The sequence below is a fragment of the Serinus canaria genome, chromosome Z (genome assembly GCF_022539315.1).
Source record: "Serinus canaria isolate serCan28SL12 chromosome Z, serCan2020, whole genome shotgun sequence".
Lineage (NCBI taxonomy): Eukaryota > Metazoa > Chordata > Aves > Passeriformes > Fringillidae > Serinus > Serinus canaria.
Window position 1 is genome coordinate 62459721 of NC_066343.1, and position 14639 is coordinate 62474359.

Sequence of the window (14639 nt, forward strand, 5' to 3'; positions counted from 1 at the left end):
GAGTAATTTTTTTTCTGTAGGCCATGGCTCCTTCTTTTCCTCAACTGTTCTAATGCTCCCACCAGGATTTTATGGTCATCAGAACAGTAAAACCAAATTCCTGCCAGTAAAGTTGAATGTCAGCTAGTTCATTCACAAGAAAAAATGAAGCTGAGTGAATGTGGTGATACAAAATCTTTTTATTGATGTATCTTGTTCAAAAATAAATAAAATTCCTTCATGAGCTTGGTCACACAGAATGTGGTCGTCTTTGCTGTCATAAGCTTCTCCAAACTTCCAGCTCCTACTTGCACTACTAATCCTTCCTCTTCATAGTTGTGTTTTGTTACACTCATTGAGTCTGACAGAAACAGAGAAGCTTCTCATTTGATTTGCTCTTATTTTCTTAATAATAATATTAATAATAATAAAATCCAGCCAGTACTATCACAAAATACCAAAATCATTTTGAAATGAAGAATCCTCTACTGTTCTTCCCAAAGCCTGTTTATGACCTTTCTAGTCAGCCTGTGTGGCGGGCTGACCCTGGCTGGCTACCAGGTGCCCACTCAGTTGCTCTGTCACTCCCTTTCCCACTGGGACAGGGAAGAGGATAAGATGGAACACAACCAGCAGGGTGAGATAAGGCAGTTTTATTACAGCACAAAGAAAGAAACCATCAGAGATGTGCATGTGCAGGAGCTATAGAGGAAGATCAGTCTCTACTTCCCATCAGCCGTGATGTCTGGACACTTCCCAGGAAGCAGGTCTTCAGCACGCCTTCCTCCAGAGGGCAAACACTGAAAACTTGCTAATGCTCCCCCTTCCTCCTCTCTCCCTTATCTTAAATATCTGAGCTGGCATCATATGGTATGGACTATCCTTTTGGCTAGTTTGGATCAGCTGGCCTGGTTGTGTCCCCTCCCAGGATCTTGCCCACTCCCACCCTCTTTGGTGGGGGAAGGGATGTCAGAGGGACAGCCCTGCTTGGCAGTAGCCAAAACACTGATCTCTTATCAACACCCATCTAGCTACCAATACAAAGCAGAGCACTGTAAGGGCTGTGAACTTTACTTCAATCAGACCCAATACAGCATGACCTATCTAATCCTTGTCTGAAGGAACAGCCTGTTTATACCCAGAGATGGAACTGACCTTGGTTGCAGCATTGCAATTTCACTGTGTTTATGCAAAATTCAGGTCACTGGCCATTTTCTTACCTCTGCAGAACAGAATTAACACTACAGTGTCAGCTTGATGTTAATGACTCAAATTGCCTGCAATGAAATGAAAGATATTTTGCATGACCTTGTTAGCCAGGGTGAATAGCAAAAAAAAGAAGGCAAATCTGTGATTTATGTTGCCTCATTTGTTTCTACAGGTTCCCTTGGGCTAAATTACTGCAGTCAGCTTTCTTCACCATCATTAGCAGTGCTGAAAACCCTCTCATTATGACTATCTTTAAGGGGCAAAGGTGGTGTTGAGCAAGTGTTCATGTAATGTTCTGCGTGGCTGACAATTGCAATATGCTGATGCTGCAGTAAGTGTTGAGCTTGTTCCAGGTTTTTCACCAAGACTGACTTCAAATGTTGAAATGGGAACCTGTATAGCCAAACCCACCATCTTGGAATACCCCTTCACAGTCACCACTGATGCCTTAAGGTTTAGCTTTTATATTTTTCAGATCCTGTACTGCATTAGTGTATAATTCTGAACTTCATATATTGTAAGTTCTCTTCACAGTTCTATCAGACAAAACAATCCTCTCTCAGATGGGATTTAAGGTCACTATCTCAGCCTCAGGCCCGAAAAGTATAAACAAAAGTGAATGGGGGAGCAAACTGGGGAAATGTGACCTAATTACTTGAAGCTGTAATTGGACAATTAACCCCTGATATGCAAGTAGACCAAACTTATATCTGTCTGAGAAAACTGATGACCGTTGTCCTTGTAGCCTCTACGAGGCTCCTGCGCTGCCCAAGGTGTATCCTTTGAAGGTGTTTCAAGAAATACCTACTTTACTTTCTAACTCTGTCTAGCCTCTGTTCTAGGTAGCCTCTGCAAGGCATCACCATGAGGCTTCACGTAGAGTGTGATGCCATGAAGGCAGAGTGGAGCAGCTTGTGAAGGAGAACCCTTAGCCAGGGCAGCCCAGGGGGGTGCCAAGGCTCTGGGCAGATTGGATGGGGTGGCTGCATGGAGGGCTGGAGAGAAAGGGATCCACAGATGACAGTGGCAGCAGGTCATTGCTGCGTTACTCTCTGGGCAAGGAAAGATGAGTGCTACAGCTGTGCTGTAGCAGTGTAGTTACATACTGTGAATGTATAAAGAACCTGGGAGCAGGGCTCTCCATGCCCAAACACTGAGAATAAGTGGATTTAGAGGAGGAGGTGTGGGTGGGAAAGCAAGCCTCAAAATGCCTGCAGTTAGCAATGATGATGCACCAGGGGCCTGAGTGTGCTGTGTTAGTCATGAGACCTCCTTCCCGAGGGGTTAAATCCCGGAGGGCACTGCAGGCTTGAATCTTTACCAGCTTCCTCCATCAGTAGATTTCTTGCCTCCTGTGTCCCTGAGGTTTAAAAAGCACAGAACAAAAGCCTTCATGGCATATTCCCCTTTCCTGCACAGCATTGTCTTTTGTCTCTTGTGTGAGTTCATACAGTTGCAGGCAGTGAAAAGGGAAGTCAAGGCTGTTCCAAAATGCGTGATGAGAGGCAGACCCAGCTGTCAGTGATGTCTTTATCCAAGAAAATTAATAACTTGAAGATCATGTAGGGGACACAGAGATGAACAGATCTTTTTTTTAGTAGGTGAATAAACCCCTGAATCTAAAAATAGATGAAGAAAAGGGCAAGAAAAGTGAGTGACTTGGCATAATCCATAGAAAAGGAGGTATGGGACTGGGTGTTGTAATTTCTAGCTCCTGTAATTTCTGGTGTTTGGTTGTCTGGACTACACTTCCCTCTGCTGCCCTATTTTGAATTTCATTAATTTAATTACTTCAATGACAATAGGAGCAAGGCCTTAGATTAGGGTTTTAAGGGGCAGTTGAGGGAGTCCGAGACTCGTTGCTGGTTTCTGGAATGATTTTGTTGGTTTTGAAACCAATTAGAAAGGTCAAGATTTCAGTTACTTGAAAATGGTATTTTGGGGGATTTGAAGTTTCTTTATTTGCCTCCTGCTTCTAAAGTAGGAGGTAAGAAGAATTATGTGGACCCTGGTCAAGCTGTCAGTTGATTTTTATGTTTGTTGGCACTTGCATATAACCACTCATACAACAGTTCCTTTATAAATATATACATATGCCACCTGCAATACATTTTTAAGACAACTAAAAATAAATGTAAATCTATGAATCATGTGATGGGAAGACACACTGTGTCTACCCATTTTAAACAAAATCACAGTGTGTCCTACTGGATCCATGTATTGAACACTTCAAAATGTGTCAATACAGGTAAGGCCAAATATCAGAAACTCAAAAAGGACTCACTGAGGATCTACTGACACCTTGGGCAGGGGAAAGGACAGCCTGTGACTGCATGAATATTCCCAGTGAGGGACAAGGCAGAAGCTGGTTTTCTCTCTTCATCAGTCTAACTGTATGGGTTTCCACCTATGTCTGCTGCAGAGGAAATAGCAGCATGAACAAGCACAATTTAGATCCCCCTTTATTTTCCTGGCTATGGAAGGCTTTACAGCAGAGCTCAAAGGTAGCCAAGCTGGGGTCAGCCTGGGGGTCTCTCCACTCTGAAGGAGCTTGATGGGAAGAGTGAGAAGGTGACTGCCTGAACCGTAAGATGTAGTGTATTGTTTTTCCTCCATCTTCATACAGGTGTTCAAGCAGTCATGCATGCAAATTTACACTGCCAGCTGCATTCTGCATGCAGGTCATGAGCAGATAAATGCATATGCATTTCAGAATGCGACTCTCCTTCAAACATGCAATATCAGTGTAAAACATGAGAATTAGGGAGTCAGAGCTGAAACCCTTGCCATTAGCATGTAAAGGAGTTCCAGTATCATCAGAGTTCCCTGTGCTTTGTCTTACCATAAATGGATCATGAATAAAACATTCTGAGTCATGGAGAAGAGTGCAGCTCCCATAATTGCAGGTGAATGATGTAAAGGTGGCATGGCAACACCAGCAGCTTCATCCTGCTGTAGAACACGAGAGTGACAGAGAAGCAGTGATGCTGGCTCCACCAGCAGACCACCTTGAAAGCCTGTCTGCCTGCTGAGGCACGTGTGCACCTGCAAACATCCCAGCTCTGCTGGGATGTCAGACTGGGAGTTTAGGACCATCCCAAGACTTGGCTGGAGAGCTTAGGGAATGCCTTTCTAATGCAATTCCCCCACTGACATGTGTCTTTCATCAGGAAGTTCTGTCTAGCATTGAACAGATTTGCCTCAAAGCAAAAATTCATACATATAAACATTAATTCATCTTTGCAGAACTGCAACTGAAAAGGGGACACAGCTGACTTTGAGAAAAAGAATCCTCTCAGGATTTGTGGCAAGCTGTGGTCATTTGCCACTTGCATTGTGCCCACGGCAAAGATGTTACTATCCAGTAGGAACTGTGGCAAAACCCATCACCTCTGAAGATTTTCCATAGGGATAGGGACACTAATGGCAGAAGAAAGACATCACATTTATGAAAAGGAAAGCAAAACATCATTTTCAGATTTGTCCTTTGTATAGTTTTCACTCTATAAAGAAAAATCTTCTGCTTCATCCTCTACTTCTGTTACGGGTGACCTGTAAAAGAGGGACACTAATACAGCATGTACATGCCTGTCACTGCAGCTGCAGCTTTCATTACAAAGATCTAACCACATACTTATTCAAGTTACTTTCTAAACCCATCGTGATTAGTATTGTGTCATGTTTCTTGGAAGCAGCCCGCTTCAGGTCACAGAGTGTAATTAAAGGCAATTAATGCAATTACTCACAACTGTGCTACTGATAATGCTCCAGATGCCATTACAGCGCTGTGCCTCCTGCTACTGGTGCTCATAGGCTGTGCCTTTATGCTCTCCTAGTGTTGTTATTGTGGTTAAACCAGGGGGCTGAAAATGGGAGTACAATTTATTGCTCCTAACTCCCGTCTCTCTGAAAATTTCAACTGTGCTAGGCAGAGCCTGAACTCATTAGCTTATTCACTGACTGATGAAGAGTAAGAAAGAGAGAGGACTGAAGATTGCCATGGAAAATGATCATAGTTGAAAGGTTATAAAAAAAATATATGCAAAAGTGTGTTTTACAGTAGTCTGTTCTACAACTAGACATAGACTAAATGTGCTGATTTCTTCTAATGAGCTTTATAATTATGGAGTAAATTTTCAAAGGAACTATAACTTTAGGAAATAAAATATGAAAGACTTTAATTAGCTGTGAACTTCAAACTTTTCCTTTGCAATCCAGCCCTGCCTTTCCCTTTTGTCTCAGCCACTGCCAAGTAATTTACAGTTCAAGAAAGGCTAATGGAGCTATAAACACAGCACAGATGCCTCTCACATTTCCTTTATTGGGCTGAGGTATGAAAATAGCCACTGCTTCCAGAGAAAGGCACACATGTAATTATAGAATTATCTCAAATCTTCTGCCTATCTTCAGAACAGGTACACTATAAACCATCTTTCATCTTCAGTGGGGCTTGCTTAGGGGGCTGAAACCTACCTGATTTCACTCCCTGCCCTCTGGGTTTATTTTTGTAAAGTGAGTGTTGGTTTATTGGGATGATTGTTAAACTCATTAAGTCTCTAAAGAAGGATTGACTTCTGTAAGCTCGATTTTAAAAGCTGTCTCAGACAGTGAGATATCTTTGGATCCCCTTGTGAGCCTGTCAATCACTGCAAGCACATTAGAGTTCAACATTTCCCACTTGCACTAGCACGAAACAAAAATATCTCATCCGAGCTGAATGATGTTGAAACAGTTTTATAGCGATGCAGTTGTGACTGAGTTCATTAGCACCAGGTCAGGGCTGCCTCCTGTTCACCTGGGCCTTTCTCAAAATGCAGGTTCAGCAGGGCTGGAGCCTGGGCAAACAGCACTGTCCCGCAGCAGCTGATGTCTAGAAACACAACCTGTCTCCAGGACCAGATCCTCCTGCTGCTGCTGCTGGGACAGGGGCTTGGAGTTGTCCAGGAGAAGTGAAAGCTTTGGCAGACTGCTTAGTCCACTTCCCTTCTTCCTGTGGGGGTGGTTGCAGTAAAGGGCAGCCTGTATATTTAGAAAAATGCAGTAGAATGCGTATATACTTTGTTTGAAGAAGGCAAACTGTGAGCAGATGCTCTAGCTGATGGTCAGAAGCACTGCAAACAGGGTGTGTTGGTGCATGCAGGGGTATTTCAGCACATTAGTGTAGATGAGCAGAGGTCAGCAGCCTGCTTGTGCACCTGGCAGTTCACCCCCCATTTGCTGGCTCTGGGACCTTGCAGGGCAGGCAGTCTTGTCAGACACAGGCTCTGTGCAAAGCTGAGGCTGATCTTCAGCTCTAGTAGCTCTAGTGCCCTGCAATGTGTCAGCTGGGTCACATATGTACCAGCCAGAGGAACATCTTCCCAAAAGAGTGTTCATGAGCCCTGACAAACATTTGCATCTCAGCTGACAAGAGCTATGGTTTGATTTTTAGGTCTGCTCAGACATACCACTGGTCAAATCTCAGCAGAGTTGCAACAGATACCTAGGGACCCCTCATAGCTCAGGGCTCCTTTCATGCACTCCTGCCTGACACCAGACTTGTTCCACTGAGACTGTGGCTCACAAGAACTTTGGAGAGCCAACCTTTACCTGGGTGCTATGGCTGTAAAGGCAGGTCAAAAAACCAGGAATTAGTAGTTCTTGTATTAAAAGGGAAGCATTGTCTACCAACATAGGGCATTGTTTAATTTCTACTTCCTGTAGTCCATACAACGCCCAGAAACACTCAAGACTTTCACCCGCTGTATGATTTCTCCTATCCAGCTTTGGAGAGTGTAGCAAGCATAAATCAGGTATGCAACTACTGTTCTCAGTTTATTTCCCCTCAGCTGCCCCACTTCTTCTTCCAGTCCCATTTGCCTCAAACCCTCAGTGCTCAGGTGGACTAAGGCATCCTCAGCTGGGGCTGCCACCCCTGGCCAGCCCAGCAGCACCACAGCACAGAAGCTGTCCCTCCATATGTGATCATGGATGTCACCTTAAGCATCATTGCAATATACAAGTGAGAAGGAGCTTTCCTACTGAATTCAATTAAACCTTCTTGTGATATTTAGACCACATTCACTACAGTGATGTGACTATTGGGAAGGACAAGGTAAGAAATAACATGCCACTGATGAAGGTGAGAGCCTTAATCCAACTGAAAATGGGCTATCCTGGCAGGCTTGATGAATGCAGGCTAGTTTCCATGAAATAACCACTACAGCTTTCACAAGAGTGCTCAGAGTGCCATCATCCACTGCATCAGGCCTGTAGGGCTTTTCATCACCCGTCTTTTGACAACAGGCACAAGCCTGTTTGCTTGGAGAATGTCCTTGCAGCCATGCCTTCAAATACAAAGGAGATCCTCTCTGAGCAGTGGCTATAGAATAGCCTCCGTTTGAACCTCCTCTGTTTTGTGGGAATTGGTCTGAGGTATGCCAAGGCTGTGTCTCAAAGGGTGCACATCCTGCTTGTTGGGGAAAATGAAGACTAGGATGACTGGCAATTTGAGTGGCTCCTGAGTCCCTGCATGATCAAACCTAATCCCATCCTCTAGTGTCAGAAACAGAAGATAAGATTTGAAGTATTACTTTAATGATTGGTTTATTTTATGCTTTGATCTCTATCCACAAAACCATTTAGTATCAAAGTTCTGTTGACTTGAGCCCTTGTCTTCATTTCATTGTTGTGAGGCGCCGAACACCCTGGTGCAACCTGGCTGATGGAGTATACAGATAAAGCCAGAAGAGCCAGAGCACAGTCTGACACGTCCTTAAGGTCACCCCGCTCTGCACAGGTGCTTACAGCAATGCTGATGTTTTGTGTCCAACTCAGAGAGAAAGAGAGGATAAGGAGGGTTTGTGAGCTTGGAAGAGGAACTGGAGGTGTACAGGGTGAGATATTAGCAAACGTCTCTGGTCAGGCAGTTCTGCTGTGCAAACTGGGATTTTAGCTACAGCTCTGAATTTTCTTTATCTGCCTCTGAGTCACTGCCCAACACTGACAGGCACCTCTGATCTTGATTTGCCACAGGAAAAACAAGCTGTATGTTCTCTTGGCTCTGTAATGTACTTTGGATTTGACCTAGAAAGTTCACCTCTGGTAGAGAAAGATTTCTTCATTGCCTGGTATTTGTGGGTTTTTTATGATGATAAAGTTACCAATCATACTGAAACTTCAAAAAAATTATCCATGAATTGCAGAAATGAATCAGCAGAGCTCTTGGTAGGTGTCCATTTACAGGACTTGCCTAGTGATCAAATAAACTAAAATCTCTTGCTCCATTAATTCTGATTCATCTCGTTTCTCAGTGGGTAGTTATAAAAAATTGCAATTTAAAATATTTATTGTAACATTGTTAAATGCATTTTGTAGTTTATAGTCATGGTTTGATTTCAACACAGAAAAGCTCTAAAAACCTTTGTCTATTGGTGCTCCCTAGCGGTGAAATTTGCCTTCAGTAGAGCTGGAGGAATTTCACTAGTTATTGTGCAATTCCATATCTTAATTGATTCAAGTCACCCAAAAGCCTCTTTGAAGATGTAAGGCCATTCACACATGGCAGATACGCAGGACTGAGCTTTCACAGGGCCTCTATTATGTGAGAAATGTACAGTGCAGCAAAGAAAATCCTTTTTCCCTCCTAGGCTTTGTTCATTCCTGTCCTTAGTGTTAATGTGCTACTGTCCTAAATAAGATGAGATACCATTCTTATTCTTTATCTCACTCTGTGTCTGACAGAAATCCAGGCACCAATGCAGTATGCCTGGCCTTCCTGTAACAGTGCCAGGCTGGGGACAGAGCACTTGAGGAAAGGACTTTGATGAATGCCAAACTGGCCTCACTCATGGGCTGAACTTCATGAATTTGAGAAATATCTAAGAGAAGAGGAAACCCCACAGCACATGTCAACTCTTTCCGTGAAGCATCTGTACAGAGCCACAAACCACAGCTATGTCCCTCATGGAAACTGCTGGTAATCCTGGGCAAGGCTGACTAGTTCAGATTCTGCAGAGAAAAGAAGTTTGTCCCAGGATAGGCCCTGGAGAAAACAGCAGAGCCAGAGAATCCCAACTTTCTGCACACAGTCTGAGCTAGGAGTGGGTGCACTGGGGAAGGAGCCCGGGTTAGGGGTGCACCCAGTTCCCTCTGCCTCTTCCCATTGAGGTGGCTTTCAGATGCTGTTTTAATCAAACAAGCTGTCTTACCTTGACTGATAATTATCAGACTTGTTTGATGATAGTTATCATTGTTTATCAAGGATCCTTATTGCTTTGCATTGTTCTTTTTGAAGTTTTTCTGTCCCTTTGTTTTCTGTCAGGCAGAATCTTATCTTCCAATCTATCCGTGTTTTCAGCAACATTTCGGGAAGCTGAGCTCTACCAGCAAACTGTCTGGAAGTAAATTGAAATAAGTCTGTGGAACCTGTAAATGAAAATTTCAGTTCCTAGTAGTAGCTTTATGTAGACACATTAGTAGATCTTCTGTCCCCATGCAAGAAAGGCCAGCACAGCAGATGGTCCCTGCAGTTGCAAGGTGTATATCCAGCGGCCTGGAACAGAGCCTGTCCCAGCCTCTGAGAGGTGGTTCCCAGGGAGCATCCAAAGCCTGTGGGCCAGCAGCATGCAGCTTCCTTGCTGCTGACAGATGTTGCAGATAACTTTGGGGAAATCAGCTGTGGCACAACCTGCTGCCTCCTGCGCTCTAGGTATGCCTGCCTCATGATCCCACCATCTGAATCCAGCTGGGAGTTAGTCATGTGAAATGACAGGCATTTTATCCTGTGTTTTATCTAGAATATCTGTTAAGCTATGGGGTACAAGTGCCTCACAGCTCTGTTGTCCCTCCTATTTGACAGCACTCCAGAAGTGCTATTCCTCACAGAAGAACTAAGCACAGATGCAGTTTCCAGCCTGTCCTGCTGGGTGATGTTTTGGGTATTCCAAATCTGATCTTATTCACTGTCTCAGACCTCAGCATCCCTCTCTCACTCCAGTGCTCCAGTGCCTATGGGTACCAAGAGAGTGTTAATTTGCTGAATTACTTCAACAGTGATGGAAGTAATTTAGGCAGCGACTGCAAATGGGAGACTGGTCTCACATTGCCATGTGACAGACTCTTTAGGATAAAGTGGTGGTGGCAGCTCACGTGCAGTGATGCTCATGGTCCAGCCATGAACTGTGGGCCAGGCTGATGAAGCAGAACAAGAGAAGTGGCCAAAATGCTGCCATCCCTCCCCTGCATTCATCCCTCTGTGGCCTTGCTGTGGTGGCTGCTGCAGGCTCCTTGCTACTGTGCAGGAGGTGCTCTCTATTACAGCCAGTATTATGGAGGATGAGTGACTCTCTCCTGAGACAGACCAGCTCAGACTCTTATCCAGCTGGTGCATCCTTCTCCCTTGGAGGCTGGTTTGGGAAGCAGGCTACTGTGGCATTGTGTGTTTTTAGAATCGGTTATTCCTTTTGTAACTCAATAATGGTTCAGTCCTCGGTTCCCCCCATGTACTTCCCTCACAATGGTTTCTCCCTATTGAAGCCGCCCCGCGCGTCTTGGTAACCACCCCCCTTATCTCGAGAATTCTCTGTGTCAGTCATCCCTTATTCGATGTATGATTTGCCCCTGGGGTTTTTCCCCTCCCCTGTGTGATCCTCAGTGGCTTAGCTGTAACCCACGCTCCTCCCTGGGTCCTTGCTATTGGTAAGCTTTGTGTCTCCACCTATCACACCCACTCCTTTTATCAGCCCCCCTCTACCTTCCCCACTTTCTTGTCCCCTATCCCTGAACCCACGAGCGATGAAGATTAAAAGATCCTTGGTACTTATACGGGCGTTCCTCCTGCTTCGGTACCTCGTAGCCGAGATCCCCCCCCGCGCCACCCACGCTGCAGGCGGTAACCACTACCCTGTCACCGACATGTTTTATGAAAAATCCTTTCCTTAGGATTTTTCTCCTCCTGAGAAACTGAGAGGCCTCAGGAACAAACTGTAAACAATTCTTACCTGCTGCTGTGGAATGCAACAGGGGAATCTGTGATTGGCCTCATCAGGCTGTTTCCAATTAAGAGCCAATCACAGTTCACCTGTCCAGCAGGTCTCGGTCTGGGAGAAGACCTTTGTTATTCATTCCTTTTCTATTCTTAGCTTAGCCTTGTAGTGAGATCCTTTCCTCTATTCTTTTAGTATAGTTTTAATATATTATCTATCTTAGAATAATAAATCAAGCTTCTGATACATGGAGTCAACTTTCTCGTCTCTTCCCTCATCCTGGGACCCTTGTGAACAAGACCACACTACCCCAGGTTCCGGAGGGAACCCGGGAGTGGCACTTCGTGTGGCATCTTCAGCCAGACTGGGGGCATCCAGCTGGGCTCCCATACAGCCCCAGCAGCCGTAGGGGAGAGGCTACAGGCTGCTGTGCAAAGGGTGGCTGCCTTTCCACCCACCTTTCATGACAAGGTGAGGGGGCTGAGTACTGAGTGATGGATGCCTGTATGCAGCATTTCTGGTTGGTTCCAGTCCCTTCTTCTGCTGCTCAGGTGCCTTACAAGATAGATGAAACCCACTCTTTAAGCATTTCAGGCCCTGGAAGAAGGGTTTTTTTGGTTCGGGGGAATGTGTTTTTGCTGTAACTGTGCTGGGGTAGGCCTGTAGTCATGCTTCTGTCTGCCTGAGCCATTGCTGGGCACTCAGTGGCAATAAAATCCCCACTGTGGCTTCTAAAAGTGAGAAGCTTTAAGTTAATTTCTAGGCATCCTGTGGCAAAAGAAGTGATAAGACAGTGTTCTGAAAACAAAGGAAGGTACTGAGCTGGGGTTTCCATCCTTAGCTCCAGGCCAACCATTACTATGGGTTACAAGCAAGAGGGCAGAAACTCAGCAAACAGTGTTTGTGCTTGTATCACTTCCTGGTGGTGAAAACAGTGAATGTGCTTTTCAGAGCTGAATACCCTGAACTGGGCCTAATCCAGAGCAAAACATCCTGAACATAATTTCAGAAGTGGTAGCTAGTTCTGAAATTATGGTAGCCTGAAATTACCTTGATCAGACTCACACCCACACCCACACTCCCCAACATGATGAAGTCCTTAGTCCTGCTGCTGATGCTCCAAATACTTCTGGATTATTAATCAAACTCAAGGAAGTAGAAAATTCTGCATAACAGAAAGAATGCCAGACTTTGTTCATTCAACAAAGCAGCTGAAGAGGGAAGCTGATTCCAAACTCTGCCTCATAAAACCTGAATCTTCTTGTCCAATCCTTGGACATAAATAGTTTTTCTTCACAGGTGCTGCTGATTCAATCCCCCTTCTCCAAGTGTTGACTCTGCTCTTTAATGGCAGCCAGGGAGATGGCAGAGGCATGGGATGGATCCCTGGTGAAGCAGAGCACAAGTGACAGATGCCTGGCTGCATGCAGGGCTGCCTGCCACCACTGTGCCATGCCAGTGGCCCTGCCACCCCTGTCCCCAGACAGACCAGTGAGGGACAGAGGGTATAGGATGTTCTGTGGTTCACTTTTCTTACTGCCACAGGATGTGTCAGAACAGCTCAGTATTTAAGCCATTCAGATTGCCTTTGTGCTTAAAGGTGTCTCTTTTTTTGTTTTGTTTTGTTTTATTTCAATATCCCTTCTCATGGGGGGCATATATGGAGGAAAAACAACTCTCTGAATTATTAAATTAAGTGCAGGGGTTTTTTATTCTGCTCCATCCTGATAGTAAATTTTCATCTGCTATGTAGGGGAGAAAGATTTCTTTTGTGCTTTGTTTTCAGGAAGACTTTGAGGGGAAAAAATGTCTAGTGAATAGTAACACTTTATGTTTTTAAAACTCCAGATTTTGTCAGAACATAGACAGCTGAAGCTGTGTCTGTAAGATCAGTGTGAGGTGAGTGATGTAGTGCACTAAACTCTTACCATGCATTTTCTGAAGAACTGAAGGTTGGTGGTAACAGTCCATAGATACAAATTTTATGGGACAGGATGAACAGCTTTTCCCATCTTTGTACATAGGAAATATGGAAAACTACAGGGGATGTCACTTGAAATTGAAGTGAAGACCTGTTTGATTTGGTTTTTTTATCTCTCAGAAAATGTTGTGGTATTTGCCCCCTTCCTTTCTGTTCCCTTTGCAGTTCTAGACTTTCTTCCTTCAGCAGAGGTTTGCAGGGAGAACATGGGCTTCTCTAAGAGGGGAGTTAGAGGTTGACTTGGGAGAATAACACAGTTTTTCTGAGTATGAGAAATTAGATATAGGATAAAATAGATGAGACATGACCTTGTGAAACCTAGCTAGAAATGCTACAGTTCCAGGCAGAATACTCACTGAATTTCTTTGAGGTTATATTTCCACATTCTTTGAAAAATGATCTTTTATTCAGACATTGCAGCAGAGATGAAGAGATGTGTTTGTTTTCCTGGATAAATAGTTCTTGTATAAATAATGAAACTGAGGCCATGAATATGCACATAGACATTTCCAAAGTCTGGGGGGAATAAAAAGGCACCTCCATCCTGACTTCTTTGGCTGCTCCCAGTTTCATTCCAGTGTTAGGGCTTTGGTCCTTAGGGAATACTGCACCAGAACTGGAGACCAGAGGCTCAGTAAGGCACAGCAGATATGGGAATATCTTTCCATCTTGATGCTTTTCTGTGTGAAAATCAGTTCTAGCAGGTAGCCTGGTTTGTATGAGCCATCATCTGCCACATTGCTGACTGAATTTCTAAGTGCTTCTATCTCTAGCTGACTGTCAGGACAGGAGGTGAACATAAACACTAGGGTACTGTCCACTGTTTAGGATGCCCTTGAATATCCTATGGTTTAAGGGAAAGATGCACTTATGCAAGTGCTTACCTCCATCCAGGGCAGAGAGTGAGATAGTTTTGAGGATAACCCGTAGATAAAATATTTGAGAAACAGGTATAAAATGGAGAGCAGTCCTTCAGCAACAGGCAGTGAGCTGCCACGCTTGTGAAAAACTCCTTTCTTTAGTCCCCTTGGTGACAACATGAGTGCCTACTTTGTTGGTTTGGTCCAGACCCTTCATTGGTCTCGTCACCTTGCCAGGTTGCAGATGAGCAGACAGCCAGCTGGGGCACATCAACAGCTGTATGCAGCTTTGCCAAAGAGTGAGTTAGCCCAAGCTGCACTCTTGTTGCCATGACCTCTGAGTTTCGGGGGCTGAAACTGATTTACATGACCTCCCATCTAAGCATTCAATGCAGATGCAGTCATGCTGTTCTCAAGCCCTGGCTTTGGTGTGAGGTCTACCTGTGCCCATCTCCACCAAACATTTCTGTTAATGCCAAGTGTGGTGCTAGTCTGTGAGCTTTTTCTCTAATTGCAAATGGCTTTTCTTATAAGATTACTTTTGTAAAAGCCTGCTTTTACACTATGTGAATTGTCTTTCCTTTGCAATCTTTTAAAATTTAATAACTCTTTAGTAACTCCTTTTTATCCTGATACGAAGAAGTG